The 10,100-nt window shown below is 43.9% G+C and overlaps 9 non-coding genes across 9 annotated transcripts; all 9 read left to right on the top strand.

Annotated features, from left to right (window-relative positions):
* Window positions 1–104: 104 nt before the first annotated feature.
* On the top strand, window positions 105–186 carry trnas-uga (transfer RNA serine (anticodon UGA)). The gene has a single exon. It is a non-coding gene; the product is annotated as a tRNA-Ser (tRNA).
* Window positions 187–2,890: 2,704 nt separating this feature from the next.
* trnas-uga (transfer RNA serine (anticodon UGA)) lies at window positions 2,891–2,972 on the top strand. Its single transcript has one exon. It is a non-coding gene; the product is annotated as a tRNA-Ser (tRNA).
* Window positions 2,973–3,391: 419 nt separating this feature from the next.
* Window positions 3,392–3,473, top strand: trnas-uga (transfer RNA serine (anticodon UGA)). The gene has a single exon. It is a non-coding gene; the product is annotated as a tRNA-Ser (tRNA).
* A 919-nt stretch (window positions 3,474–4,392) lies between these two features.
* On the top strand, window positions 4,393–4,474 carry trnas-uga (transfer RNA serine (anticodon UGA)). The gene has a single exon. It is a non-coding gene; the product is annotated as a tRNA-Ser (tRNA).
* A 950-nt stretch (window positions 4,475–5,424) lies between these two features.
* On the top strand, window positions 5,425–5,506 carry trnas-uga (transfer RNA serine (anticodon UGA)). Its single transcript has one exon. It is a non-coding gene; the product is annotated as a tRNA-Ser (tRNA).
* Window positions 5,507–5,924: 418 nt separating this feature from the next.
* On the top strand, window positions 5,925–6,006 carry trnas-uga (transfer RNA serine (anticodon UGA)). Its single transcript has one exon. It is a non-coding gene; the product is annotated as a tRNA-Ser (tRNA).
* A 2,402-nt stretch (window positions 6,007–8,408) lies between these two features.
* Window positions 8,409–8,492, top strand: trnas-uga (transfer RNA serine (anticodon UGA)). The gene has a single exon. It is a non-coding gene; the product is annotated as a tRNA-Ser (tRNA).
* A 617-nt stretch (window positions 8,493–9,109) lies between these two features.
* On the top strand, window positions 9,110–9,191 carry trnas-uga (transfer RNA serine (anticodon UGA)). The gene has a single exon. It is a non-coding gene; the product is annotated as a tRNA-Ser (tRNA).
* A 419-nt stretch (window positions 9,192–9,610) lies between these two features.
* Window positions 9,611–9,692, top strand: trnas-uga (transfer RNA serine (anticodon UGA)). Its single transcript has one exon. It is a non-coding gene; the product is annotated as a tRNA-Ser (tRNA).
* Window positions 9,693–10,100: the final 408 nt, after the last annotated feature.

Here is a 10,100-nt window from a genome sequence, read left to right on the forward strand (position 1 = left end):
GCTGAGTGGATCCTCTGCTGCTTACATCGACATTAATGGTTGGCCCCGGTGGTCTCTGCTGCTCACATCCAGAAACGGAAATAGCATGTGACTCACTATCAAGAGTAGTCGTGGCCGAGAGGTTAAGGCGATGGACTTGAAATCCATTGGGGTCTCCCCGCGCAGGTTCGAACCCTGCCGACTACGTGGCTCCTTGTCTCTGTGCGAGAGGAATTGTGACATCCTTTGTTCAAGCTGCTTTATTCTCTAACATGGAAAATTGGGCAACCCACATCTCTTTTCAAGATTGAAGTGAGAAGGTATTTTTGTAGGTGAAGACGTAGTTGAACTCCTTTTTGCCAACACAATATATTAGCTGAGTGGATCCTCTGCTGCTCACATCAAAATAATGGTTGGCCCCGGTGTTCTCTGCTGCTCATATCCAGAAAAGAAAATAGCATGTGACTCACTCACAGTGTAGTCGTGGCCGAGAGGTTAAGGCTATGCACATGATATCCATTGGGGTTTCCCCGTGCAGGTTCGGACCCTGCCGACTACATGTCTCTTTGTCTGCTTTTGACATCCAAGATCTTTGTATGAGCTTCTTTTTCTCTAACATGGAAAATTGGGCAAACCACATCTCTTTTCAAGCATGAAGTGAGAAGATATTTGTGTAGGTAAAGACGTAGTTGAACTCCTTTTTGCCAACACAATATGTTAGCTGAGTGGATCCTCTGCTGCTTACATCGACATTAATGGTTGGCCCCGGTGTTCTCTGCTGCTCACATCCAGAAACGGAAATAGCATGTGCCTCACTATCAAGAGTAGTTGTGGCCGAGAGGTTATGGCGATGGGCTCTAAATCCATTGGTGTTTCCCTGCGCAGGTTCAAACCCTGCCGACTATGTGGCCCTTTGTCTGCTTGTGATAGAATTTCTGACATCCAGGATCTTTGTATGAGCTGCTTTTTTTTCTAACACAGAAATTGGGCTCATTTCAAGCCTGAAGTGAGCATTGTTTGAAGAGGATTAACATTTTAATGTTAGTTCGGTTCAATTCCCTGTTTGGGTGAAAATCGGACAGTTTGTTGCATACATTTCCTAATCACTTCTTGTCCGCTTCCCAGCCTTTGAGGGAGGTGTTCATCCTCTGCTGCTCACATCCAAGTCAAGTCAAGACATCCCAATATTTATATAGCCCTTTTAACAAAGTAGATTGTTTCAAAGTAGCTTTTTACAGAGATAAACATATAATTTAAGGTAACGGAGATTGGTTTGGTTTTATAGTGGTTCTTGAATAATGTTATTTCCAGCTAAAGTTAGTTTTGATTGATTCACTTCCGTCGAAATGATCATTTAGCATGTCAAGTCAAGTCAAGTCAAGTCATCCTCATTTATATAGCGCTTTTAACAATGTAGATTGTTTCAAAGCAGCTTTTTACAGATATAAACATATAATTTAAGGTAACAGAGATTGGTTTGGTTTTATAGTGGTTCTTGAATAATGTTATTTCCAGCTAAAGTTAGTTTTGATTGATTCACTTCCGTCGAAATGATCATTTGTTATTAAATTAGGGGCCGCTAAGACGACACCGTTCTCTCTAAACAGACTTTAAACACAACTCTAACATGGAATATTGGGCAACCCACATCTCTTTTCAAGCTTGAAGTGAGAAGGTATTTGTGTAGGTGAAGACATAGTTGAACTTCTTTTTGCCAACACAATATATTAGCTGAGTGGATCCTCTGCTGCTCACATCAAAATAATGGTTGGCCCCGGTGTTCTCTACTGCTCACATCCAGAAAACAAACAGCATGTAACTATTAAGAGTAGTTGTGGCCGAGAGGTTAAGGAAAATTTAACGGAAAATTTACTTGAAAATTTACTTGAAATCCATTGGGGTTCCCCCGCGCAGGTTCGAACCCTGCCGCCTACGTGGGTCCTTGTCTCTTTGCAAAAGGAATTGTGACATCCTTTGTACGAGCTGCTTTATTCTCTAACATGGAAAATTGGGCAACCCACATCTGTTGTCAAGCTTGAACTGAGCAGGTTTTTGTGTAGGTGAAGACGTTGTTGAACTCATTTTTGCCAACACAATATATTAGCTGAGTGGATCCTCTGCTGCTCACATCAAAATAATGGTTGGCCCCGGTGTTCTCTGCTGCTCATATCCAGAAAAGAAAATAGCATGTGACTTGTTCACATTGTAGTCGTGGCCGAGAGGTTAAGGCGATGCACATGATATCCATTGGGGTTTCCCCATGCAGTTTCGGACCCTGCCGTCTACGTGTCTCTTTGTCTGCTTGTGACATCCAAGATCTTTGTATGAGCTGCTTTTTCTCTTACATGGAAAATTGGGCAAACCACATCTCTTTTCAAGCCTGAAGTGAGAAGGTATTTGTGTAGGTAAAGATGTAGTTGAACTCCTTTTTGCCAACACAATATGTTAGCTAAGTGGATCCTTTGCTGCTCACATCGACATTAATGGTTGGCCCCGGTGTTCTCTGCTGCTAACATTCAGAAAAGAAAATAGCATGTGACTCACTCACAGTGTAGTTTTGGCAGAGAGGTTAAGGCGATGGACTCAAAATCCATTGGGGTATCCCCGCACAGGGTCGAACCCTGCCAACTACGTGGCTCTTTGTCTGCTTGCGACAGGAATTGTGACATCCAAGATCTTTGTACGAGCTGCTTTTTTCTCTAACATGGAACATTGGGCAACCCACATCTCTTTTCAAGCCTGAAGTGAGAAGGTATTTGTGTAGGTGAAGACGTAGTTGAACTCCTTTTTGCCAACACAATATGTTAGCTGAGTGGATCCTCTGCTGCTCACATCGAAATTAATGGTTGGCCCCGGTGTTCTCTGCTGCTCACATCGAGAAACGGAAATAGCATGTGACTCACTATCAAGAGTAGTCGTGGCCGAGAGGTTAAGGCGATGGTCTTGAAATCCATTGGGGTCTCCCCGCGCAGGTTCGAACCCTGCCGACTACGTGGCTCTTTGTCTCTTTGCGAGAGGAATTGTGACATCCTTTGTACGAGCTGCTTTATTCTCTAACATGGAAAATTGGGCAACCCAAATCTCTTTTCAAGCTTGAAGTGAGCAGTTTTTTGTGTAGGTGAAGACGTTGTTGCAATGCTTTATCTGTAGAGTTGTATAGGGATCTTCCATAGGGAGAGGCTAGTTGGCACTTCAGCACTGCATTATCATCGGGTCCAGGCGAAGGTCCTCTGTCAGATATGGATCCGGCAGGCTGCGGGAAAATCTTCGGATAAACAAAGACACTAAAATTAGCTTAGATGCCATTTTTCTTATGATTTAATGAGTACAACAGGATATAACATCCACATTGATGGTTGTCCTCTGCTGCACACATCCAGAAAATAAAATACCATGTGAATTACTATCAAGAGTAGTTGTGGCCGAGAGGTTAAGGTGATGGACTTGAAATCCATTGGGGTCTCCCCGCGCAGGTTCAAACCCTGCCGACTACGTGGCTCTTTGTCTCTTTGCGAGAGGAATTGTGACATCCTTTGTACAAGCTGCTTTATTCTCTAACATGGAAAATTGGGCTACCCACATCTCTTTTCAAGCTTGAAGTGAGCAGGTTTTTGTGTAGGTGAAGACATTGTTGAACTCCTTTTTGCCAACACAATATATTAGCTGAGTGGATCCTCTGCTGCTCACATCAAAATAATGGTTGGCCCCGGTGTTCTCTGCTGCTCATATCCAGAAAAGAAAATAGCATGTGACTTGCTCACAGTGTAGTCGTGGCCGAGAGGTTAAGGCGATGCACATGATATCCATTGGGGTTTCCCCGTGCAGGTTCGGACCCTGCCGACTACGTGTCTCTTTGTCTGCTTGTGACACCCAAGATCTTTGTATGAGCTGCTTTTTCTCTAACATGGAAAATTGGGCAAACCAAATCTCTTTTCAAGCCTGAAGTGAGAAGGTATTTGTGTAGGGGAAGACGTAGTTGAACTCCTTTGTGCCAACACAATATGTTAGCTGAGTGGATCCTCTGCTGCTCACATCGACATTAATGGTTGGCCCCGGTGTTCTCTGCTGCTCACATCCAGAAAAGAAAATAGCATGTGACTCACTCACAGTGTAGTTTTGGCAGAGAGGTTAGGGCGATGGAATCAAAATACATTGGGGTATCCCCGCACAGGGTCGAATCCTGCCGACTACGTGAAGCACTGTATTGTCATCGGGTCACGGCGAAGGTCCTTCGCCAGATCTGGATCCGGCAGGCTGCGGGAAAACCTTCGGATAAACAAAGACACTAAAATTAGCTTAGATGCCATTTTTCTTATGATGTAACGAGTACAACAGGATATAACATCCACATTGATGGTTGTCCTCTGCTGCACACATCCAGAAAATAAAATACCATGTGAATTACTCTCAAGAGTAGTTGTGGCCGAGAGGTTAAGGCGATGGACTTGAAATCCATTGGGGTCTCCCCGTGCAGGTTCGAACCCTGCCGACTACGTGGCTCTTTGTCTCTTTGCGAGAGGAATTGTGACATCCTTTATACAAGCTGCTTTATTCTCTAACATGGAAAATTTTCAAGCTTGAAGTGAGCAGGTTTTTGTGTAGCTGAAGACGTTGTTGAACTCCTTTTTGCCAACACAATATATTAGCTGAGTGGATCCTCTGCTGCTCACATCAAAATAATGGTTGGCCCGGGTGTTCTCTGCTGCTCATATCCAGAAAAGAAAATAGCATTTGACTTGCTCACAGTGTAGTCGTGGCCGAGAGGTTAAGGCGATGCACATGATATCCATTGGGGTTTCCCCGTGCAGGTTCGGACCCTGCCGACTACGTGTCTGCTCGTGACATCCAAGATCTTTGTATGAGCTGCTTTTTCTCTAACATGGAAAATTGGGCAAACAACATCTCTTTTCAAGCCTGAAGTGAGAAGGTATTTGTGTAGGTGAAGACGTAGTTGAACTCCTTTTTGCCAACACAATATGTTAGCTGAGTGGATCCTCTGCTGCTCACATCGACATTAATGGTTGGCCCCGGTGTTCTCTGCTGCTCACATCCAGAAAAGAAAATAGCATGTGACTCACTCACAGTGTAGTTTTGGCAGAGAGGTTAAGGCGATGGACTCAAAATCCATTGGGGTATCCCCGCACAGGGTCGAACCTTGCCAACTACGTGGCTCTTTGTCTGCTTGCGACAGGAATTGTGACATCCAAGTTCTTTGTACGAGCTGCTTTTTTCTCTAACATGGAACATTGGGCAACCCACACCTCTTTTCAAGCCTGAAGTGAGAAGGTATTTGTGTATGTGTAGACGTAGTTGAACTCCTTTTTGCCAACACAATATGTTAGCTGAGTTGATCCTCTGCTGCTCACATCGACATTAATGGTTGGCCCCGGTGTGCTCTGCTGCTCACATCGAGAAACGGAAATAGCATGTGAATCACTATCAAGAGTAGTCGTGGCCGAGAGGTTAAGGCGATGGACTTGAAATCCATTGGGTTCTCCCCGCGCAGGTTCGAACCCTGCCGACTACGTGGGTCCTTGTCTCTCTGCGAGAGGAATTGTGACATCCTTTGTATGGCTGGTTTATTTTCTAACATGGAAAATTGGGCAACCCACAACTCTTTTCAAGCTTGAAGTGAGTAGGTTTTTGTGTAGGTGAAGACGTTGTTGCAATGCTTTATCTGTAGAGTGGTATAGGGATCCTCCATAGGGAGAGGCTAGTTGGCACTTCAGCACTGCATTGTCATCGGGTCCAGGCGAAGGTCCTTCATCAGATCTGGATCCGGCAGGCTGCGGGAAAACCTTGGGAGAAACAAAGACACTAAAATTAGCTTAGATGCCATTTTTCTTATGATGTAACGAGTACAACAGGATTTAACATCCACATTGATGGTTGTCCTCTGCTGCACACATCCAGAAAATAAAATAGCATTTGACTTACTATCAAGAGTAGTTGTGGCCGAGAGGTTAAGGCGATGGACTTGAAATCCATTGGGGTCTCCCCGCGCAGTTTTGAACCCTGCCGACTACGTGGCTCCTTGTCTCTTTGCGAGAGGAATTGTGACATCCTTTGTATGAGCTGCATTATTCTCTAACATGGAAAATTGGGCAACCCACATCTCTTTTCTAGCTTGAAGTGGGCAGGTTTTTTGTGTAGGTGAAGACATTGTTGAACTCCTTATTGCCAACACAATATATTAGCTGAGTGGATCCTCTGCTGCTCACATCAAAATAATGGTTGGCCCCGGTGTTCTCTGCTGCTCATATCCAGAAAAGAAAATAGAATGTGACTCACTCAGAGTGTAGTCGTGGCCGAGAGGTTAATGCGATGCACTTGATATCCTTTGGGGTTTCCCCGTGCAGGTTCGGACCCTGCCGACTATGTGTCTCTTTGTCTGCTTGCGACATCCAAGATCTTTGTATGAGCTGCTTTTTCTCTAACATGGAAAATTGGGCAACCCACATCTCTTTTCAAGCCTGAAGTGAGAAGGTATTTGTGTAGGTGACGACGTAGTTGAACTCCTTTTTGCCAACACAATATGTTAGCTGAGTGGATCCTCTGCTGTTCACAATGAAATTAATGGTTGGCCCCGGTGTTCTCTGCTCCTCACATCCAGAGACGGAAATAGCATGTGACTCACTATCAAGAGTAGTTGTGGCCGAGAGGTTATGGCGATGGGCTCTAAATCCATTGTGGTTTCCCCGCGCAGGTTCAAACCCTGCCGACTATGTGGCTCTTTGTCTGCTTGTGACAGGAATTGTGACATCCAGGATCTTTGTATGAGCTGCTTTTTTTTCTAACACAGAAATTGGGCTCATTTCAAGCCTGAAGTGAGCATTGTTTAAGGAGGATTTACATTTTAAGGTAAGTTCGGTTCAATTCCCTGTTTGGGTGAAAATCTGACAGTTTGTTGCATACATTCCCTAATCACTTGTTGTCCTCTTCCCAGCCTTTGAGGGAGGTGTTCATCCTCTGCTGCTCACATCCAAGTCAAGTCAAGTCAAGTCATCCTCATTTATATAGCGCTTTTAACAATGTAGATTGTTTCAAAGCAGCTTTTTACAGAGATAAACATATAATTTAAGGTAACAATTCAAATTTATTTGTATAGCGCTTTTCACAATACACATTGTCTCAAAGCAGCTTTACAGAAAGTGCATTTCGGAAATGTACATAAAAAAATACAGTCAGTTAATTATGTATTAATTTATGGCATAACACATCGCCGGCTTTGAGTCGTCTCTTCACAGGCGTCGAGTCGTCTCTTCACAGGCGTTGGGGCATCTGAAGTCTCCGTGAGAGGCTGGATACAAACTGGAGCTGACGAACGCTATTTACCTCGGGAATAGCGTCCCGAGATAACAGCAGAAAGGCAGATGGGAAATAATTAGCATAGCTGATGTTCATAATGTTAATGCATTCGAACTGATTCAGCAGTAGTATTAAAGGTTAAGCATTAAGTGAATGCTTGGTTAAAGAGATGCGTCTTTAATCTAGTTTTAAACTGGGACCGCGAGTCTGAGTCTCGAACAATATCAGGAAGGCTATTCCAGAGTTTAGGAGCTAAATGTGAGAACGCCCTCCCTCCTTTAGTGGACTTAGATATCCTAGGAATGACCAGAAGCCTCGAATTTAGTGATCTTAAAGAGCGCAATGGATTGTATGGCGATAGAAGGTCTGTTAAATACACAGGAGCTAAACCATTTAGGGCTTTATAGGTCAGTAGGAGTACTTTGTAATTGATACGTAACTTAATAGGTAACCAGTGTAGAGATGATAAAATAGGTGTTATATGATCATATTTTCTTGATCTAGTAAGAACTTTAGCGGCTGCATTTTGCACTAACTGTAGCTTGTTTATTGAGGATGCAGAACAACCAGCTAATAAAGCATTACAGTAATCTAGTCTCGAGGTCATGAATGCATGAACTAACTTTTCTGCATCAGAAACAGATAGCATGTTACGTAGCTTAGCAATGTTTCTAAGGTGGATTTATATAGCGCTTTTAACAATGTAGATTGTTTCAAAGCAGCTTTTTACAGAGATAAACATATAATTTAAGGTAACAGAGATTGGTTTGTTTTTATAGTGGTTCTTGAATAATGTTATTTCCAGCTAAAGTTAGTTTTGATTGATTCACTTCCGTCGAAATGATCATTTGTTATTAAATTAGGGGCCGCTAAGACGACACAGTTCTCTCTAAACAGACTTTAAACACGACTCTAACATGGAAAATTTGGTAACCCACATCTCTTTTCAAGATTGAAGTGAGAAGGTATTTTTGTAGGTGAAGACGTAGTTGAACTCCTTTTTGCCAACACAATATATTAGCTGAGTGGATCCTCTGCTGCTCACATCAAAATAATGTTTGGCCCCGGTGGTCTCTGCTGCTCACATCCCGAAAAGAAAATAGCATGTGACTCACTATCAAGAATAGTCGTGGCCGAGAGGTTAAGGTGGTGGACTTGAAATCCATTGGGGTCTCCCCACGCAGGTTCGAACCCTGCAGACTTCGTGGCTTCTTGTCTCTTTGCGAGAGGAATTGTGACATCCTTTGTACGAGCTGCTTTATTCTCTAACATGGAAAATTGGGCAACCCACATCTCTTTTCAAGCTTGAAGTGGGCAGGTTTTTGTGTAGGTGAAGACGTTGTTGAACTCCTTTTTGCCAACACAATATATTAGCTGAGTGGATCCTCTGTTGCTCGCATCAAAATAATGGTTGGCCCCGGTGTTCTCTGCTGCTCACATCCGGAAAAGAAAATAGCATGTGACTCACTCACAGTGTAGTCGTGCCCGAGAGGTTAAGGCGATGCACATGATATCCTTTGGGGTTTCCCCTTGCAGGTTCGGACCCTGCCGACTATGTGTCTCTTTGTCTGCTTGCGACATCCAAGATCTTTGTATGAGCTGCTTTTTCTCTAACATGGAAAATTGGGCAACCCACATCTCTTTTCAAGCCTGAAGTGAGAAGGTTTTTGTGTAGGTAAAGACGTAGTTGAACTCCTTTTTGCCAACACAATATGTTAGCTGAGTGGATCCTCTGCTGTTCACAACGAAATTAATGGTTGGCCCCGGTGTTCTCTGCTCCTCACATCCCGAAACGGAAATAGCATGTGACTCACTATCAAGAGTAGTTGTGGCTGAGAGGTTAAGGCGATGGACTTGAAATCCATTGGGGTCTCCCCGCGCAGGTTCGAACCCTGCCGACTATGTGGCTCCTTGTCTCTTTGCGAGAGGAATTGTGACATTCTTTGTATGAGCTGCTTTATTCTCTAACATGGAAAATTGGGAAACCCAAATCTCTTTTCAAGCTTGAAGTGAGCAGGTTTTTGTGTAGGTGAAGACGTTGTTGCAATGCTTTATCTGTAGAGTGGTATAGGGATCTTCCATAGGGAGAAGCTGGTCGGCACTTCAGCACTGCATTATCATCGGGTCCAGGCGAAGGTCCTTCGTCAGATCTGGATCCGGCAGGCTGCGGGAAAACCTTGGGATAAACTAAGACACTAAAATTAGCTTAGATGCCATTTTTCTTATGATGTAACTAGTACAACAGGATATAACATTCACATTGATGGCTGTCCTCTGCTGCACACATCCAGAAAATAAAATAGCATGTGGCTTACTATCAAGTGTAGTTGTGGCCGAGAGGTAAAGGCGATGGACTTGAAATCCATTGGGGTCTTCCCGCGCAGGTTCGAACCCTGCCGACTACGTGGCTCCTTGTCTCTTTGCGAGAGGAATTGTGACATCCTTTGTACAAGCTGCTTTATTCTCATACATGGAAAATTGGGCTACCCACATCTCTTTTCAAGCTTGAAGTGAGCAGGTTTTTGTGTAGGTGAAGACGTTGTTGAACTGCCTTTTGCCAACACAATATATTAGCTGAGTGGATCCTCTGCTGCTCACATCAAAATAATGGTTGGCCCACGGTGATCTCTGCTGCTCATATCCAGAAAAGAAAATAGCATGTGACTCACTCACAGTGTAGTCGTGGCCGAGAGGTTAATGCGATGCACTTGATATCCATTGGGGTTTCCCCGTGCAGGTTCGGACCCTGCCGACTACGTGTCTCTTTGTCTGCTTGCGACATCCAATATCTTTGTATGAGCTGCTTTTTCTCT

Source organism: Siphateles boraxobius, unplaced genomic scaffold (genome assembly GCF_051911475.1).
Source record: "Siphateles boraxobius isolate OS27281-9 unplaced genomic scaffold, OSU_SipBor_1 7, whole genome shotgun sequence".
NCBI lineage: Eukaryota > Metazoa > Chordata > Actinopteri > Cypriniformes > Leuciscidae > Siphateles > Siphateles boraxobius.